This window comes from Schistocerca americana, chromosome 6 (assembly GCF_021461395.2).
Source record: "Schistocerca americana isolate TAMUIC-IGC-003095 chromosome 6, iqSchAmer2.1, whole genome shotgun sequence".
Lineage (NCBI taxonomy): Eukaryota > Metazoa > Arthropoda > Insecta > Orthoptera > Acrididae > Schistocerca > Schistocerca americana.
The window spans coordinates 183,879,007-183,899,567 of NC_060124.1; the positions used below are offsets into that span (position 1 = coordinate 183,879,007).

Below are 20,561 nucleotides of genomic sequence, written 5' to 3' on the forward strand. Positions count from 1 at the left end.
TAATTGCCAATTTTGAGGATATAGAAATTAGTAAGGTAACATACTTTGCATACTTTCACTCTCTAATGTCATACGGAATAATATTTTGGGGTAAATGAAGATTTAAGCAAAAAGTATTCACTGCTCAAATGAAAGTGGTTAGAATAATGTGTGGGCTTCATAGTCGCACATCTTGTAGGCATCTTTTTAAAAGATTGGGAATTCTTACAACAGCCTCACAGTACATTTACTCACTAATGAAATTTGTTCTCAACAACATGGACGAGTTTAAAAGCAACAGTGCCATTCATGATTATAATACCAGAAAAATGAAAGACTTACACTATCCTTTACTCAACCTATCTTTGGCAGAGAAAGAGGAAAAATATGCTGCTATAAAAATTTTCGACGAATTACCAGATGAAATAAAATGTCTGACAGGCAACAGTAATAGCTTCAGAAATAAACTGGAATTATATCTCCTTGACAATTCCTTCTATACCATAGACGAATTCTTGAATAGGAATAAATAAATCTATAAATGTAGTATATGCATTTTGTGCCATTTAAGGGAATGGGGAAATTAATAGAAATATTAATCTTTAACTCTGTATTGATATATATATATATATATATATATATATATATATATATATATATATATATATATATATATATAAAATCTTGTTTCATATGTGCATTGCTTCCGCACTTGACACATTCCACATCATAGCCGCTACCGTACCGTGCGATTGATCAGTGGAACACGCAACTAACTAACTAACTAACTAGTAAAGGACAGGATACAGGATCGGTTGGTAGGACACATTCTGAGACCTCAAGGAATCTTCAGTTTTGCACTGGAGGGAAGTGTGGGAGGTAAAAATTGCACATGTAGACCTAGGCACGAATGCAGGTACCAATGAATGTAGGTTGGACTAAATGAAAAGGCTCGCACAGGACAGAGTAGCATGGAGAATTGCTTCAAAACCAGTCTTTGGTCTGAAGACCACAACAACGACAACAGTATAAGAAAAATGCAGCGTGATCATTCGTGGATCCTTAGTGAAATGTTTTGGTATATTTGTGCTTCTGTATTAGCAAAATTTGACAGTCGAAATGAGAATTTGTTCATTGAAAGCCTTTTTCTGGTGACGCTGAATATACACTATTGGCCATTAAAGTTGCTACACCAAGAAGAAATGTAGATGATAAACGGGTATTCATTGGTCAAATATATTGTACTAGAACTGACATGTGATTACATTTTCACGCAATTTGGGTGCATATATCCTGAGAAATCAGTACCCAGAACAACCATCTCTGGCCGTAATAACGGCGTTGATACGCCTGGGCATTGAGTCAAACAGAGCTTGGATAGCGTGTACAGGTACAGCTGCCCATGCAGCTTCAACACTATACTACAGTTCATCAAGAGTAGTGACTGGCGTATTGAGACGAGCCAGTTGTTCGGCCATCATTGAACAGACGTTTTCAACTGGTGAGAGATCCGGAGAATGTGCTGGCCAGGGCAGCAGTCGAACATTTTCTGTATCCAGAAAGGCCCGTACAGGACCTGTAACATGCGGACGTGCATTATCCTGCTGAAATGTAGGTTTTCACAGGGATCGAATGAAGAGTAGAGCCCCGGGTCGTAACACATCTGATATGTAAAGTCCAATGTTCAAAGTGCCGTCAATGCGAACAAGAGGTGACCGAGACGCAGGCGCTCCTGTCTGTGATGCAGCGTCAAGGGTAACCGCAGTCGTGGTCTCCGAGCTGATAGTCCATGCTGCTGCAAACGTCGTCGAACCGATCGTGCAGGTAGTTGTTGTCTTGCAAACGTCCACATCTGTTGACTCAGGGATCGAGACGTGACTGCGCGATCCGTTACAGCCATGCGGATAAGATGCCTGTCATCTCGACTGCTAGTGATACGAGGCCGTTGGGATCCAGCACGGCGTTCCGTATTACCCTCCTGAACCCACCGGTTCCATATTCTGCTAACAGTCACAGGATCTCGTACACCGCGAGCAGCAGTGTTGCGTTACGATAAACCGCAATCGCGATAGGCTACAATCCGACCTTTATCAAAGTCGGAAGCGTGATGGTATGAATTTCTCCTCCTTACACGTGGCATCACAACAACGTTTGAGCAGGCAACGCCGGTCAACTGCTGTTTGTGTACGAGAAATCGGTTGGAAGCGTTCCTCGTGTCAGCACGTTGTAGGTATCGCCACCGGCGAATGCTCTAAAAAGCTATTCATTTGCATATCACAGCATGTTCTTCCTGACGTTTAAATTTCTCGTCTGTAGCACGTCTTCTACGTGGTGTAGCAATTTTAATGGCCAGTAGTGTAGTAACATATGTTTGAGTATACACGCTGTGGGGTGAGATACGTTTGCTACACATCGCTGTGGGACGGACCCGTGACGCGGCCCAGATTCGTGGCGCCATAAAATGTAAAAGTGCGCCGCGGCGCCGCGCTGCGGTCGATACGCGGACGAAGAGCTGGTGGTGCGTGGAGCGGTCGCAGGCGGTCCCAGCCGCCAGGAGGGATTCCTCCTATCTGATCAGAGGTGGGCGGTGGCAGAGACGTACCGGTTTCAGTAACTGCGGAGGATACTTTTCGCTCTGATGGTGTGTGCCAAATTTTAGCTGATGAAAGGTGTCCGGACGGCGCTGTGTAATGCGAAGCTGACCTTCATCTGCATCTACATGGATACTCTGCAAATCACATTTAAGTGCCTGACGGAGGGTTACTCGAACTACCTGCACAATTCTCTATCATTCCAATCTCGTACAGCGCGCTGAAAGAATGAACACCTATATCTTTCCGTAAGAGCTCTGATTTCCCTTATTTTATTGTGGAGATCGTTCTTCCCTATGTAGGTCGGTGTCAACAAAATATTTTCGCATTCGGAGGAGAAAGTTGGTGATTGGAATTTCGTGAGAAGATTCCGTCGCAACGAAAAATGCCTTTATTTTAATGATGTCCAGCCGAAATCCTGTATCATGTCTGTGACACTCTCTCCCACATTTCTCGATATTACAAAACGTGCTGCCTTTCTTTGAACTTTTTCGATGTACTCCGTCAGTCCTATCTGGAAAGGTTCCCACACCGCGCAGCAGTACTCTAAAAGAGGACGGACAAGCGTAGTGTAGGCAGTCTCCTTAGTAGGTCTGTTACATTTTCTAAGCGTCCTGTCAATAAAACGCAGTCTTTGCTTAGGCTTCCCCACTACATTTTCTGTGTGTTCCTTCCAATTTAAGTTGTTCGTAATTGCAATACCTAGGTATTTAGTTGAATTTACGGTTTAAGACTGATTTATCGTGTAACCGAATTTTAACGAGTTCCTTTTAGCACTCATGTGGATGACCTCACACTTTTCGTTATTTAGGGTCAACTGCCACCTTTCGCACCATTCAGATATTTTTTCTAAATCGTTTAGCAGTTTGTTTTGGTCTTCTGATGAAATTATTAGTCGATAAACGACAGTGTCTTCTGCAAACAACCGAAGACGACTGCTCAGATTGTCTCCCAAATCGTATACATAGATAAGGAACAGCAAAGAGCCTCTAACACTACCTTGGGGACCACCAGAAATCACTTCTGTTTTATTCGATGACTTTCCGTCAGTTTCTACCAACTGCGACCTCACTGACAGGAAATCACAGGTCCACTCACATAACTGAGTCGATATTCCATAAGCACGCAATTTCACTACGAGCCGCTTGTGTGGTACAATGTCAAAAGCCTTACGGAAATCCAGAAATACGGAATCGATCTGAAATCCCTTGTCAATAGCACTCAGAACTTCATGTGAATAAAGTGCTAGTTGTGTTTCACAAGAACGATGTTTTCTAAACCCATGTTGACTGTGTGTCAACAGACCGGTTTCTTCGAGGTAATTCATAATGTTCGAACACAATATATGTTCTAAAATCCTGCTGCATATCGACGTTTACGGTATGAGCCTGTAATTTAGTGGATTACTCCTACTACCTTTCTTGAATATTGGTGTGACCTGTGCAACTTTCCAGTCTTTGGGTACGGATCTTTCGTCGAGCGAATGGTTGTATATGATTGTTAAGTATGGAGCTAATGCATCAGCATACTCCGAAAGGAACCTAATTGGTATACAGTCTGGACCAGAAGACTTGCTTTTGTTAAGTGATTTAAGTTGCTTCACTACTCCGAGGATACTTATTTCTACGTTAGTCATGTTGGCAGCTGTTCTCGATTCGAATTCTGGAATATTTACTTAGTTGTTTTTTTTTGTGAAGGCATTTCGGAAGGCTGTGCGCAGTGGTTAGCACACTGGACTCGCATTCGGGAGGACGACGGTTCAATCCCGTCTCCGGCCAACCTGATTTAGGTTTTCCGTGATTTCCCTAAATCGCTTCAGGCAAATGCCGGGATGGTTCCTTTGAAAGGGCACGGCCGATTTCCTTCCCCATCCTTCCCTAATCCGAGCTTGCGCTCCGTCTCTAATGACCTCGTTGTCGACGGGACGTTAAACACTAATCTCCTCCTCCTCCGGAAGGCTGTGTCTAGTAACTCTGCTTTGGCGGCACTGTCTTCGATAGTATCTCCATTGCTATCGTGCAGAGAATGCATTGATTGTTTCTTGCCGCTAACATGCTTCACATACGAGCAAAATCTCTTTGGTTTTTCTGCCAGGTTTCGAGACAAAGTTTCGTTGTGGAAACTGTTATAGGCATCTCGCATTGAAGTCAGCGCTAAATTTCGAGCTTCTGTAAAAGATCGCCAATCAGTACAAATCGGATCGTCAATCAGTACAAAAGGTGTAGTAGGAGGCGGGCAGTGTTGTGTTGTCGGCAGCGAAGCAGGTGGGCATTGGGAATCATCTGAGTAACAAATCAATCGGGGATGTCTTAAGCCTTCTAAATCTGGAACAGTCGCGTGTCGGTAACATGAGTCTGAGGTGCAAACACGGAGTATGAGCGACTTCTAACCAGAGATCAAGCGTTCCCCGTGTTCTGACGGACAGGGATCGTCCAACTTTACGGGAGGCGGCTGTACCAGCAGCCAAGGTAGCACAGTGACTGTGCGGAGGGGGTTATGACGAACGGGGCGGATGGTCCAACAGTTCCTCAAAGCCCTCACATGGCATGAGGTGCTGTAAGGAGCTGCATGACCGGGCAGTGGATGACTGGAAACTACTGGTTTGGAGTGATTAATTATGCCATAGCTTGTGACAATCCGATGGAAGTGTTTGAGTTTTCGAAAGCCTGGATAAAGTCACCTGCAATCACGTGTAGTACCGACATTGAAATACGGATGGGGTAGTATTACCGTATGTGGGTAATTTTCGTGGTCGGATTGTGGTCCCCTTACTGCACTCAAGGAAACGCTAAATGCGGAAGGATATGAAGGCACGTTTCACAGCTCTGCGTTCCGCGAACAGTAGTGGGACCGTTCGGAGACGGTGACTGTCTCATCATGACAACACACCCTGTCATAAAGCAGCATCCTTTATGCTGCGGTTTCTGGAGAATATATTCCCTAAATGGACTGGCCTGCCCATTGACCCGAACTGAACCCAACGAGACACCTCTGAGATGATTTAGAACCTCGACTTCACTCTAGACACCGACGTGGAACTGATCACCACCATCCGGCTGTTGAGGCAGAACAGGCTGCCCCATTCTTCCACAGGCAACCAGACTCCTCAATGGAAGTATCCCTCGCAGGCGTCGTGAAGGGGAACCGTGGGCCCATCCCCTAAATATTCGACTGGATTAGGGTCAAATGATGTGGGGTGTGAAGTTAAGAGTCGTGCGTTCACTGGAGTTTTCGTCAAAGCACTGGCGCGCAACCAAAGAGCAGTGGCGTGTCGAATTGCCTCTTTTAAACAAATAATCTCCATTATGGAGCTCTACAGCGTCCGACACACACGAGAGATGCATCGCTGTTCATACTTCCCTGCAATCGGTCGGTATATCCGAATCCGCTACACACGAACGATCGGTATTACAAGCGTTCTGTGTCGTGAAGATCTGCTATGGAAAATGAATTGTTATGTTTAGCAGCAGTGGCAGTTGCTCTCCGTATCTCCACTAATACTTGTAAAATAAGTAAATAAATGAAAATAAAAAACTGGAATTGCAATTTACTAAACTTGTTTTCCTTGGGAGCTGTCGATTACATTCCAGAATACATTCCGTTTTTCATTGACGCGAGGTGAGTTGTGTATATCTTTTCAGCGTGATAAGACTTTTCATTTATTAATCTTCAGTGTCATTTCACTATAATGTAACTAAGTATTTAAACAATGCTTTGCAATCTCGTTGTGTATATGAAAATGTTACCAGTAGTTGTACTGCTAATTTCCGTAACTGTTAATTTAAATTGTTTGAGGGAAAGGTTGATTACGTGAAATGACAAGGGACTTGAGCAGAGCTGTAGAATAATAATATTTAAGATAAAAGTATACTTAATATTACGTCATTCTGTTTAGAAGTTAAAACTTTTAGTAATGCGTGTATTTGTTTAATAAAAAACTTTAAATCCCCAGACTGAGCCCACTACATCCTGACCATTACTGTTAATTTGTCATGAATTTCTACATCTACAGCACAAGTGTCATAGCGCTAATCAGGGCAAAATCTGAGGGCGTCCATGTTTTTATGCATGTTGTCTTCTCTGTTTTTCGGCCCTTTTTTCCGCAGTCACTTTTATACAGGTTACATTGGTTAAATGCCGTCTTTTGCGACTGTAGTAAATTCTAATTAAGACCAACGCGTTTTGCTCTATATTAAAGCATCTTCAGTCGTCATCTTTTTTTTTCTTATGTCATTCCTCTATAAACATGTGGTAAATATTAGCACACAGCACTTTCACCTACAAAAACGTGAATATATGTAGTGTTAGAAAAGTGCTGTGTGCTAAAATTTGCCACATATGTGTGGAAGAATGATACAAGAAACAAGAAACCGAAAAAAAACTGACCACTGAAGATGCTTTAGGATAAAGCGAACCGCATTTGGTCTTCATTAGACTTTATTACACTCTGAAAAGGTGGTATTTAACCGATATAACATGTTCTTGCATTTGTATTCATTGGTATGTAAGTGGCAACTCCGGCTTCATCTTCGCTTCTTAGTGCTCCCTAAATAGCAACAAATTCTAACGTGAAGTTGTTACTCAATGTAAGCAAAACGAAACGAAAGAAAAATACACATGAAATTTGTTGTAATCTAAAAGCACGAGAAGAGGAGAATCATAATAATGTCAAACTGTTGTGCTTCACAATAAACCAAAGGCTCCCACAGAATGAGCATATAAAACATCTGACTGGTAGAGTTGTACATGTGATTTTTCTGCTATGTACGCTAACCGTTTATTTGTTACAACGGCTCATTGCAGTCACAGGATAAGTTTATGAGAAAATTCACCATATGGTAGAAAAAAGTTGTCACTACAGAATCGTGTACGAAACATTTCAGTCAGCTCCGAATGACGAGGCTCTCAGGACCATATGAACTGCTAACTCTAGAAAGGGAACAAGTTGACCTTTAGTAATTTTACAGGAGAGCAGAAAACTGCTTCATGCAAAAACTCAGAATCAAAATTATTGTAGATTCTTTTCTAAAAATATGTGGTTGTGCGGTGCTTTGAATTACGTAAATTTTACCCATTTTTGTGTTACAGGTGGGTTAACTTTTTACCTTTCTTTTTGCAGCTAATCATATTCCCCTCTTGCAGTAAAGCGGCGATGAGACGTATTTCCACCAAACACACTTCTTGTCGTATCTGTAGGAGAACTAGTCACTGGCTCGCTTTCAGCATTTAACGAACAACTCGATGCGTTCCACAAATTCTTGTACCATTCTTCTTGCAAAATAGTCGCATGTTCAGGAACGACCACGGAGCTGGATAACGATTCCACATACTTCTCTCCAAAAGTAGGTCAGAAAGCCTCATTAGGATTCAAAGGCGACACTTCATCCCCGTGCTCACAGAAGCACTCCTGGACTATACGAGCTGTGTGAACAGGGGCCTTGTTGTTTTGGAACACAGCATAACTCCTGGGAAACAAACTTTTCACCACGGGATGGATTTGATGACCCAAAATGGTCAGATAATATGGGCAGTAATGCGACTTTGCAAAGTAAACGTGGGGCCCATGCATTACCACCATATGCCTGCCAAAATAGTCAGCGAAATCCCGCCATGTTTCTCTCTTTGAACGTAAACTTGACCAAAAGTTGGAAATACTATACAACAAGACTCATCGAACCAAATGAATTTCTTCAGTTGCTCCATAGTGCAGGTTTTATGGCTTCTGCACCAGGTTTCCCTCTTACAGGCATCTGCATCACTGGTGAGTGGTTTTGGAGTTCCACCTCGTCCTCCAATTCCCAGCTTATGGAGCTCCCTCAGTATCGTTTTGGTGCTGACAGAGTTCGCGGATGCGACATTCAGTTGAGCACTGATTTTTGCAGCTCTCGTCCTCTTATTTTTCGTCACAATTATCTTCAACGACCATCCGTCACGATCACTCAACACAAACTTTCGTTCGCATTGTGACTTAGCGTATGATGTTTCTCCGCTTTCCCTGTATGCGGTGTAAATCTAGTGCCTCTGTTGTCTGTACGGTTCCTCTTGAAACCACAAACACTTCGGCTACCTTGGTTGCGGATGTATCCATCACACGACCACCAACAATTTTCCCAAGTTAGAACGCTGCTCTTATCCTACTACGGTCGCAGGTTCGAATCCTGCCTCGGGCATGGCTGTGTGTGATGTCCTTAGGTTAGTTAGGTTAGTTAGGTTTAAGTAGTTCTAAGTTCTAGGGGACTGATGACCACAGATGTTAAGTCCCGTAGTGCTCAGAGCCATTTGAACCATTTTTTTGCTCTTATCACGACTGACACATCCAACGTATTGGGGACATTCCACAGGTGTCGCTCGAAGTAAAAAAAAAAAAAAAAAATGCATTTCTGACAGTGTTTCCACACTTTTGTCCTATCCCTGTTCTCTACTGGTTGAGATATTCATTCATACTAACTCTCAATCAAGTGAATCGATTCGACTGGTCTTTCTATTAGCCTGCCATGTTCGCCATCCGGCTCAAGTTTGATTGCTTTCAGAAAGCGTCATGAGATGTAGATGTAGTAGATACGTCAATGACCCACCTGAAACTTAACCTTAGGCAGTAAATTGCATCAATCACATGATCACTTTCCATTTTGTGAACATCTACACATAAGGTTACCCTCCATTCAGAGGCTGTTGAACGCAGAGACCGTTATTTTGATTTGTAAATAATAGATTTCAGCTATCAGTTGTCCTTTGGAATTTTTATTGGCAGATCTAGATTTCAGCTAGAATATATTCAATGAACTGTGGACAAAGCCCGACCAACAGGCATTACATGCATTGACTAAAAATGATAGTGCATTGAGAATGGCTAGTTTGTAGCTGAAATCTAGATCTGCCAATAAAAATTCCAAAGGACGACTGATAGCTGAAATCTATTATTTACAAATCCACACATAATGTTTGTACGTGTTAGATGTTTGTACAACCTGTCACCCTTTTTTGACGGAGTCATGAGAATTATAAACATCAAAAACTCAATAACAGTGCGAAGTACTTCGAACCCTTTAGACACATCCATATGAATACTAGGTTATAAATCGAAGTTCAAGACACTGTAGCGACAAAATAATTATCCACTAAAATGTCAAATACTCTGGCCGCAGATAGTTTTTTTGGTCGCTGCACAGCGTCGTAGCAAGTTTTGTGGCGTATTTCCTGCGCCATCACATTTTTACCGCTGACAGTTCTCAAACCAATGATGAACAAAAGCCGCTCATAGCGGAAGTTGTGGGAGGCCGCATCGTACACAGAAATAGCCCGCGGTTTGACCTTTAGCACGCAGAGAGTCCTTGTTTGGCAGGGGACGTTAGGGAGCAATCAATTCTGCGCGCGCTCCGTCTAGCTGCGCTAACAACTCTCAATTGATTTTCTGTCTCGCTAAACTTTATCATCCGACATTTCGAACACAAATGCCGTGAATCTTGTATGTAAATGAAACTATAAGTAACGCTGCAGCAGTATTAGGCTGAGACACAAACGACAACCATCATTGTACAGATACAAATGTATGAAGATTAGCCGTCATTCGAATGTCAGTGATGACGAGAAAAAGATGTAATTGTCACTCAAGATCAAATTGTTCATGTGTCCGTTAACACTGGCCAACAGCATTGAGGATTTGAAAATTGGATCCAGATACCAAAATGTGTCAGATACACGTAGAAAAATTTAAAAAGTATTTGTGTTCAGAGCTCCGTGCAGTTACAAGCACCAACAATTCAAAGTGCTAAGGCGTTCTTAAGCGTAGTCAAGTCAGCCTACAGATCTGTAGGTACGGAGATACCCGTGTTCTTCATCGGGATTCCACATGGTCAGTCATCTACTTTGAATTTCATTCCATATTTGAACACAAAAAACGAGAATTCACGAAGTTTTTTGGTCACCAGGGATATTTGACCGTAAGGGGTGTGAAAAATACTAGAACAGCTGAGTGACGCTTGCTCAAGAAGGCTGTGTACAGAGTCAAATGTCGCTTTCTGACACTGTTCAGACTGAACTTATATTTGACGTTCCATTCTTGTATACCTCGGAGTCAATAATTAACATTAATAAACCTTGTCCTGTCCATGGGAAAAAGTTGTTTATACGTCCTCCAAAATCCGAACAGAAACACACCCACTGCTTTTCTAGAGAATTAAAATCATAAACCGTCTTGCGAAGTGCATATGACATATGAACTGAAATTAGCGACCGGCTACAAACATAAAAGTGGCTCCTTACAAGAAAACAATTTTATTCATCCTTAAATAAATTCAGAATCACAGTTCTTAAATACTACGCTAAATTCCCCCAGTAAACTGCGTATCGTGACAAAGGTTGAAGATGGCGGTTTACATATACATGGCAGCAGTAATCGTAGTGTGCTAACGACGACACTACAACACGGGCCGTGAGTGTTCATCACTGTTTCATCACGTTTTTACACACATCAAAAAAAGGTTTGCATCACCCCGGTTCCCAGAACTCCTGAAGATAGATATTGACTGTGGATATTGTATGACTGACACAGTCCCTTTGACTGTTCAGACATGTCACTAAACCCGCCCAAAGATTTAAACACCCATGCATGAGCAGCGCATATTAGACGGACGGGATCCGACAGCCGATCAGTGTCAGTCATTCCACCAGGGAGGAGGTGCACGGCTCGTTTTGCCTGCAGTTCAACCATGCCTAGACGGTCACCACCGCGGTTCGATCGCGTCCGCAATGTTACTTTGTGCCAGGAAGGGCTCCCTACAAGGGAGGTGTCCAGGCGTCTCCGAGTGAACCAAAGCGATGTTGTTCTGACATGGAGGAGGTACAGGGAGACAGGAGCTGTTGATGACATGCCTCGCTCAGGCCGCCCAAGGGCTACTACTGCAGTGGATGACCGCTGCCTACGGATTATTGGCTCAATAACAAGAAAGATAAGCCTGCTCCTAAAGAGACATAAAATCGATTCGGTCTTCAGGGCTCTAGCCATAATTCGACAACTCTTGAGGCCTGTGAAAGATGACGTAGGCCTCAGAACGTCAGGAGTATATAAAATACCATGTGGGTGTGGACGGTTCTATATCGGACAGACTGTGCGTGCCATTGAACAGCGCTGTGTAGAACAGGAGAGATGGTTCCGTCTACGGTACCCAGAGGAATCAGCGGTAGCAGAGCATGCATCAGGAAACGGTCATCGTATTCCATTCGACGAACATCTATTATCACACGGATTAACAGTTTTTGGGATAGCGTAATAAAATGAGCGATCGAAATAAAACTTTGTGACAACACGCTCAATAAAGACAGCGGCCTGCAGCTAAGGACAGCGTGGGACTCGGCCATCGGAAGGTTGAAGCGGGCGCGGCGGCCGCACAACGCAGTCAGGTCACGGAAGGCAGTGCGGCTGTATAAGGACGGCAGCAGCAACCAGAAGACAGTCACCACTTGACAATGGCCGAGGAGTACTCGGCCGAAAGCTCGTGGATTTTAAACCACTTGACGCAGCTGGAAGACCGGGAAACCTTTACTAGTAGATAACATTATGAAACAATGCACTCCTGTAGACTTGTTATGTATGTAAACACAGTTCAAGCATTTCGTACGTATGCTGCCGCTCCTTAATCAAAAATGGTTCAAATGGCTCTGAGCACTATGGGACTTAACATCTTAGGTCATCAGTCCCCTAGAACTTAGAACTACTTAAACCTAGCTAACCCAAGGACATCACACACATCCATGCCCGAGACAGGATTCGAACCTGCGATCTTAGCAGTCCCGCGGTTCCGGACTGCAGCACCTAGAAGCGCACGGCCACCGTGGCCGGCAGCTCCTTCATCGTTAAACTGATTATGATTATCTTCTTTGTGCCTAAGGTCTCAGAGACGTACCTCAGACACGAAGACGATTACCATATATCTTAGTATTTAAAATGCCAGAGATAGCATCTCTTTATGGTATCCTGCGCACTGCACAAACTTGACTCCAAGAAACCCATCATTTCCCCAATTATTTTCAAGCTCTGGGCGCTGTTGCTGCTACACTGATCGTACAGGATTGATACTCTCCACATCTTCCCCGTATTCCTTCAGCAGAGCCTCAGTGCAGCATAGGAAAAATCCTATCAGATGTTCCTTTCAGGGTTCCCCCCTTTTATAACGTCGGATTAGCCTCCATCTTATATAGACCTGCCGCAAATCCCACGTTTTTAATGCACCAACCGCCCCATAATTGATTGAACCCCACATCGAAACATACCTACTCCACTGCTACCCCATATTTTACACCATGAAATAACCATTAAGTCTTCTGTCTCCAAACAGATCTTTCCCCACTAATTGTTCCCCCTGTCAGTGCAGTGAAGCGTTGATGTTTCAGCATATTCAGAGCCGCGACAACTGTTATAATAGACAACACGCTCTCGCCCATGCGTGGAGCAGGAAAACAAAGAGCCTTCACGCAATTTCGAAAATAAAAAAAATGGCTCTGAGCACTATGGGACTTAACATCTTGTAAGGTGTCAGGCAAATCCAACATCTTCCATGAAAACCCTGACATGATAAGCAAATCCGGCAGTATATCACATAGCTCCGAATAAATCCTGACATTGAATTAACCAAAGTAATACGATCAACGAGTGAGCAAACGGAATACCACAGACTAACACAAGAATGCCTAAATGCATGTCATACCTTCCCACCGTGAAACAGACGCAGTTCGGAGGGAAGAAACGAGAACAGAAGCTGAGAGCAGAACTGTGTTAAGCTAGAAGGCCCTACGATAAGGGACGGACACCCACGTCGCTAGCCAACCACCAGGACCATCCCCCCCCCCCCCCCCAGCCTATGTTAAAAGATAGAGCCCTCCAGAATAACAGTATAGATCTTACGATACCACTAAAAGAGCCACACCAGCTGCAAGTTTTAGCGTGAGACTTTTTCGCGTCTCTGTTACGTTGCAAACGTTAAAAACATTGCCCCGCCACGAAAAGTATAACGTTTCTCATTGGATAAACAGAATTTTTGTAGGCGGAGCTGAAGGTTAACATTGAGACCCTGATTGGTCAGATGAAAACACAGCCAGATAGTTTTTTTTTAAACCAACTTCGGTAAATTGTAGTAAGGAGAAGTTAGAGGGGAGTTGCTTCCGAGACGGCGAGGTGCGTGGAGATGTGCCTCCCACCGCCCCCTGACGAACACCGACAAGGTAATAAACGCATGCGATGCCGCATTTTTGAGCGCATAAGGCTTCACACAGAACTGCAGAAGTCTCATCTATTACATCCCCTTTTTACGTAATACTAGTGTCGATCGTCAATAGAAGCTCATGGTATTCACATTTGCTACGTAAGTTAAAATCTGAAATGCGATGATTTTTCTGTTATATAATTATTGAGAAGCCACATCAGCCACTGTAATTTACGACAAGTTAGATAAGTAATTAAAGATAATTGAGGGTCACTGTAGACCATTTTGATAGTTTTCTCTTTTGTGAAACTTAATTTAAACCTAGATTATAGATGTGATATGGCATAGGTCATCCTTCGATCCATTGTAGAACTTGGAAACCCACTCAGGGAATATTCGTTCACATTTTTGTTGAACGCAGTTGGTTTTTATCATCCTGAATTAAAATATTTCCTTTTATCAATAGTGCAACTTATAAACGTTTTGTGAGTAGAATAAAATTTCCAATGGTAAACTTAACTGCTTTTTCGACGTTATTTTACCAGCTATCTAAAAATAGGAAAGCCTTGAATCCCTTCCACTAAATTTAGTTAGTATTAAGATTCTTTTACATGGAGTGCAGTGGAGCTGACGCTGAAATCATTACGTATTTGGTTATATCATCGCTAGTCTCACTGAACTCCTCTGAACTCTACATGTCATGTGTGGTCTGGCGTCTCCTTACCAGCAACAGGACCCAGGTTCAAACTAGTCAATTCCCTAAAAATCACGCTCAGAGCGTCGTTGCGCGAAAGTGGTAGGGAGACACGACTTAGAACAAACAGACACCACGCAGAATGTTGGAATCTGAGGTCATCATCCCCCAGAAATAAGAACTACTTAAACCTAAATAACCTAAGGACATCACACACATCCATGCCCAAGGCAGGATTCGAACGTGCGACCGTAGCGTTCGCGCGGTTCCAGACAGTAGCGCCTAGTACCGCTCGGCCACACCGGCCGGCCTCGAAAATCATATCGCAATATTACGTGCATAAGATAACAGCTTGTAAGTTGACAACATTCATTGTTCGAAGCAGCGATGTACTGTGTAAACATAAGGCTTAAGTTTGTAGGTACCAGGTGTTTGTAAGGGGTTGTACAAAGCCGGCCAGTGTGGCCGAATGATTGCCGGCACGGTAGCTCAGCGTGTTCGGTCAGAGGGTTAGCTCCCTCTGTAATAAAAAAAATAGAAAAAACTGAGTTAATCGATCGACAACTAACTTAAAAACGGATGTCTTACGACGTCCGCCCCGAGCAGATGCAACGAACAAAATTGAACAAAAAAATTGAGCTGATTGGCCTCTGTAATAAAAAAACTGAGCGGAAGGATCAACAAAACGAACTTTAACGGATGTCATGTGACGTCCGCAACGACCAAACACAACGATAAAAAAAAATGGTGGTTCTAGGCGCTTCGGTCAGAAACCGCGCGACGGCTACGGTCGCAGGTTCGAATCCTGCCTCGGGCATGGATGTGTGTGTTGTCCTTAGGTTAGTTAGGTTTAAATAGTTCAAAGTTCTAGGGGACTGATGACCTCAGATGTTGAGCCCCATAGTGCTCAGAGCCACTATTAAGTTGTACAAATTTTCGTAGACATTTGAATGTAACACATTCAGAAAAATAGATCAGTTTTATAGAGATACATGTGTCGTATCTGAGTGATGAACACTTATCACTTCTACATTACGCGATCTACGAGGGCGTGCTGGAAAGTACTGTCTACCAATATTTTACTCTGTTTTCTATATCGGTTGAGGAATTACGTATCATGCATATTACTCGATGACGCGAGATGCAACCCTCCGCCGCTAGAGGGCTTCGAATTGTAGGGCGTTGGTTGCTTGGTTGGTTGGTTGGTTGACTGATTTGGGGAAAGGAGACCAAACAGCGAAGTCATGGATCCCATCGGATTAGCGAAGGAAGTCCGCTGTGCCCTTTCAAAGTAGCCATCGTGGCATTTGCCTAAAGTGATTTAGGGAAATCACGGAAAACCTGATTCAGGATGGCCGGACGCGGTTTTGAACCGTCGTCCTCCCGGATGCGAGTCCAGTGTGCTGGCCACTGTAGGGTGTAAATGGCGCTGTGGGACGTAACTGTGTCGGCGCATGAGGTACACAGTTTGTCCACACATGGATAATCCTCTGCCTCAAGATGACAATGCCAGGCCACACACGAGCGCTGCGACAACTGTAACAATACGACGCTTTTGGGTCACTGTAATCCATTATCTGCCATACCGTCGTTACTTGGGCCCATACGACCTTCCTCCGTTTCCAAAACTTAAAAACACCTTCGAGGACTTCACTTTGATAGTAATGGAAATGAGCGTTTCGCGTCATTGGGTGGGAGGGCCCTTGCGGGGCAGGTCAGGCCGCCTTGGTGCAGGTCTTATTACATTGGACGCCGCATTGGGCGACCTGCGCTCCGGATGGGGATGAAATGATGATGAAGACCGCACAACACCTATAGTTCAATTCTTTTATCTTGGCGGCTCGCGCATGCCCGCCCAGACGTGGGAGATTGCTGCGTTGCCAGTTGCACACGACGCACGCGCCAATAGAAGCTGCGCCATAGTATAGCATAGTTCGCAAGCTTACGTGCAGGGGGGAGCGCGCAGTTTATGAAGTAAAGCCACCACGGCCGCATTAACCCTTTCGCTGCTACAAAGACGTGCTCCCTGCATTCCGCGCTGTGTGCGATTTTGTCACTGCACTGCTCGCCTGTGCAGACACATCATGTTCCGACTGCTTTGACACTCTTATCAATCGATTCCACAAAAACTATTTGGCCCAAAAATTAGATTTTTACACATCTTCTTGACTGATACCTTCCCCCCATAAATGACTTAATTTTGTTTCGATGTTCAACGCAGTTATTATGCAGCATTAAATATAGTAAACCATTGCACGAAATTTTGAAGAGTTTGCAGAGGTAAAAGCCCATAGAGTATACTTTCCGTATGGTCGATTTTAGTTGCCTCAATGTTGAGAATGAAATGTGGACAAGATACCTAAATTTCATATAAAATTTACTGTATAACAATATCTCATTTAATTTAAGTACGACATAGGTGTCGTATGTAATACTGAGGAATATTCCGTCTTTCGCGACTGTAATAAAAGTACACTCCTGGAAATGGAAAAAAGCACACATTGACACCGGTGTGTCAGACCCACCATACTTGCTCCGGACACTGCGAGAGGGCTGTACAAGCAATGATCACACGCACGGCACAGCGGACACACCAGGAACCGCGGTGTTGGCCGTCGAATGGCGCTAGCTGCGCAGCATTTGTGCACCGCCGCCGTCAGTGTCAGCCAGTTTGCCGTGGCATACGGAGCTCCATCGCAGTCTTTAACACTGGTAGCATGCCGCGACAGCGTGGACGTGAACCGTATGTGCAGTTGACGGACTTTGAGCGAGGGCGTATAGTGGGCATGCGGGAGGCCGGGTGGACGTACCGCCGAATTGCTCAACACGTGGGGCGTGAGGTCTCCACAGTACATCGATGTTGTCGCCAGTGGTCGGCGGAAGGTGCACGTGCCCGTCGACCTGGGACCGGACCGCAGCGACGCACGGATGCACGCCAAGACTGTAGGATCCTACGCAGTGCCGTAGGGGACCGCACCGCCACTTCCCAGCAAATTAGGGACACTGTTGCTCCTGGGGTATCGGCGAGGACCATTCGCAACCGTCTCCATGAAGCTGGGCTACGGTCCCGCACACCGTTAGGCCGTCTTCCGCTCACGCCCCAACATCGTGCAGCCCGCCTCCAGTGGTGTCGCGACAGTCGTGAATGGAGGGACGAATGGAGACGTGTCGTCTTCAGCGATGAGAGTCGCTTCTGCCTTGGTGCCAATGATGGTCGTATGCGTGTTTGGCGCCGTGCAGGTGAGCGCCACAATCAGGATTGCATATGACCGAGGCACACAGGGCCAACACCCGGCATCATGGTGTGGGGAGCGATCTCCTACACTGGCCGTACACCACTGGTGATCGTCGAGGGGACACTGAATAGTGCACGGTACATCCAAACCGTCATCGAACCCATCGTTCTACCATTCCTAGACCGGAAAGGGAACTTGCTGTTCCAACAGGACAATGCACGTCCGCATGTATCCCGTACCACCCAACGTGCTCTAGAAGGTGTAAGTCAACTACCCTGGCCAGCAAGATCTCCGAATCTGTCCCCCATTGAGCATGTTTGGGACTGGATGAAGCGTCGTCTCACGCGGTCTGCACGTCCAGCACGAACGCTGGTCCAACTGAGGCGCCAGGTGGAAATGGCATGGCAAGCCGTTCCACAGGACTACATCCAGCATCTCCACGATCGTCTCCATGGGAGAATAGCAGCCTGCATTGCTGCGAAAGGTGGATATACACTGTACTAGTGCCGACATTGTGCATGCTCTGTTGCCTGTGTCTATGTGCCTGTGGTTCTGTCAGTGTGATCATGTGATGTATCTGACCCCAGGAATGTGTCAATAAAGTTTCCCCTTCCTGGGACAATGAATTCACGGTGTTCTTATTTCAATTTCCAGGAGTGTATTATTTACACTGGACGCGTTTGGCTTTACTTTAAAGCACTTCAATCAAGGAAAGGTATGGCACATACTAGAAATTTCAAAAAATTGCATTCAAACGAATATAATTCGTGAAGTAAGGGACTTCGATATTGTTTTTAAATAATGAAAATATTAAGCACCTCTCAAGGTTTGAACTCATAACCTTTCGCATAGCAGGCTGACACCTTTTTTTTTTTTCTTAATTTTTTATTTTTTTCACATAAACTGAAAATAAAAAATTAAAATTTTCGCACTAGGGAAGATTTGATCCAAGGACCTTTTTTTTTTTTTTTTTTTTTTTTTTAAGAAGGTGGGGGAGGGCGCGGAAGGCAGAGCGATCAGGGGTCGTAACCCGAGGCCTGGTCGCAGTGTCCCCCTCGTCCGTCAAGGAATCAGGGATGGGAAGGGGAAATCTTTTGTGGGAATTATTGTTTATTTATTTATTTTTATTTACTGTTTTAATACATTCTTAGTGTGGTTTTACTTTATACCACAACAAAAATAAATGTATCTAGCACCGCATCGTGCTCTGAGAAAAAGAAAACAATATCTCGGCACGTTCCTACACCGAGGTAATGTATATGGGGAAAACGAAAAAAAAAGTGCTTCATACAGGATACAGAAGGGTGTGTCGCTACTCTCCTTACGCTTCATCATCCAGGTACGTCTTCACGTATATCATGTTGTTCCACCGAGAATCGAACTTAGTCATGTCAGCTCACTCAATGGGTATCTTCTCCTACCTGTTGATGATCCAGCTGCGTGGAGGGTCGCGTAGGGCACTCCCTAAGTAATTAGAAAAATACTGTCTGTATTTCGGGTTCCGTACGATCTTGCAATGACGTTCTTGTAGGTAGTTCCAAAAGTCTAATACATCTTTAGGTCCATCGTGAAATAAGTAGTGCACCGCATGCGCACGGATCCACGTGACAGCGTTGGTCTTGGCGCGCGGGAAATACTGTTGATCCGGAAATAGTAGAAACCGAGGGGTAATATGTGCCGGAGTCACTCGTAGAAAATACGACAAAATTTGTCGCACCAAGCGCCATACGTCTTCTGCCGCGCCACATGTGAGACGGTGTTCGTCCGTGTCTGGTATCCCACAGTCTACGCAGAGAGGCGATTCCGCCATGTTTATCTTGTGGAGGCGTGATCGGGTGATCTGTTTACCATTGACTGTGATGTACCATGTGGATCGGACGGCTGTGTCCAGTGGAATTGCGTGAATCGTCTTCCACACCACCTTCCAATTAACCTGAGGGCTTTTCGTCTCCACGATGTTTGGTGGGCGCCTCTGCTGTAGGACATGATATATATCCCGCGCCGACGCCTGTTTCGTCGGTGGTACTGCGATACGGAAATAGCTGTGTTCAATGTAAAAGTTCCCGAAGTAGTAGAAGGGTGGGGGTATGTCTTGCGTCGTCAGTGGGGGCATAATGGACGGCGGAGCTAAGAACTCCAACAGCAAACCTGTCAAACTTTCCGGGTGGTGGCGCCACAGCTTGATGTGTGAGCTGACATACAGGGACACAGCTCTGTCGTGGACATGGACTAGGCCAAGACCTCCCCTTTCTGGGGGAAGGGTCAGTGACCCATAACTGACTTTGAAGAGCATGCCTGTACTGACGTAGGCTCCGAATGCGACCGTTACGCTGACGCACATCGTCTGACTGCAGAACGTCATGAGGAGTATAACACGTCACGCAAAATACTGACAAACACTGTTGGTATGACTATGAATTACTCACGCTTCGTCGAAGTACAATAGGAAATAAACAATTACCGCTGTTCTTTATTGCGAAAAAACAGTTCGTGAGAGCGATACAAACACCTTTCCTTGCTATTGCCTGAATTAGGAGTCTTATTGCTTGTTTGGTTTAATTAATTAATAGAATATGAAGCAATTGGTATAAAGAATGCTTTTTCCAAACTTTCTATAAAAGAATGTCTGCTATCAAGATATTGCTTTTGTTCTATTACTTTATTTATGACTGAATGTATCTAAAACTGAAGACATTCGTCCATGCTCTGCACTGCAGTCGAGATGTGGCAACGTCGTTCTCTGTTCATTGGCTGACTGTGTTTTGTGACGTCAGATGCGCAGAACGAACCTAAACTCGGCCGCCAACATAGATGACACGCACTTTAGTTCCTGAGCGGATAAAATCCCCGACCCAGCCGGGAA

General features: G+C 44.5%; 1 long non-coding RNA gene across 1 annotated transcript in view; it reads right to left on the bottom strand.

Moving 5' to 3' along the window:
• Positions 1–20,561, bottom strand: part of LOC124619809 — a 43,640-nt gene that overhangs the window by 16,264 nt on the left and 6,815 nt on the right. The gene's annotated exons all lie outside the window — the stretch shown is intronic.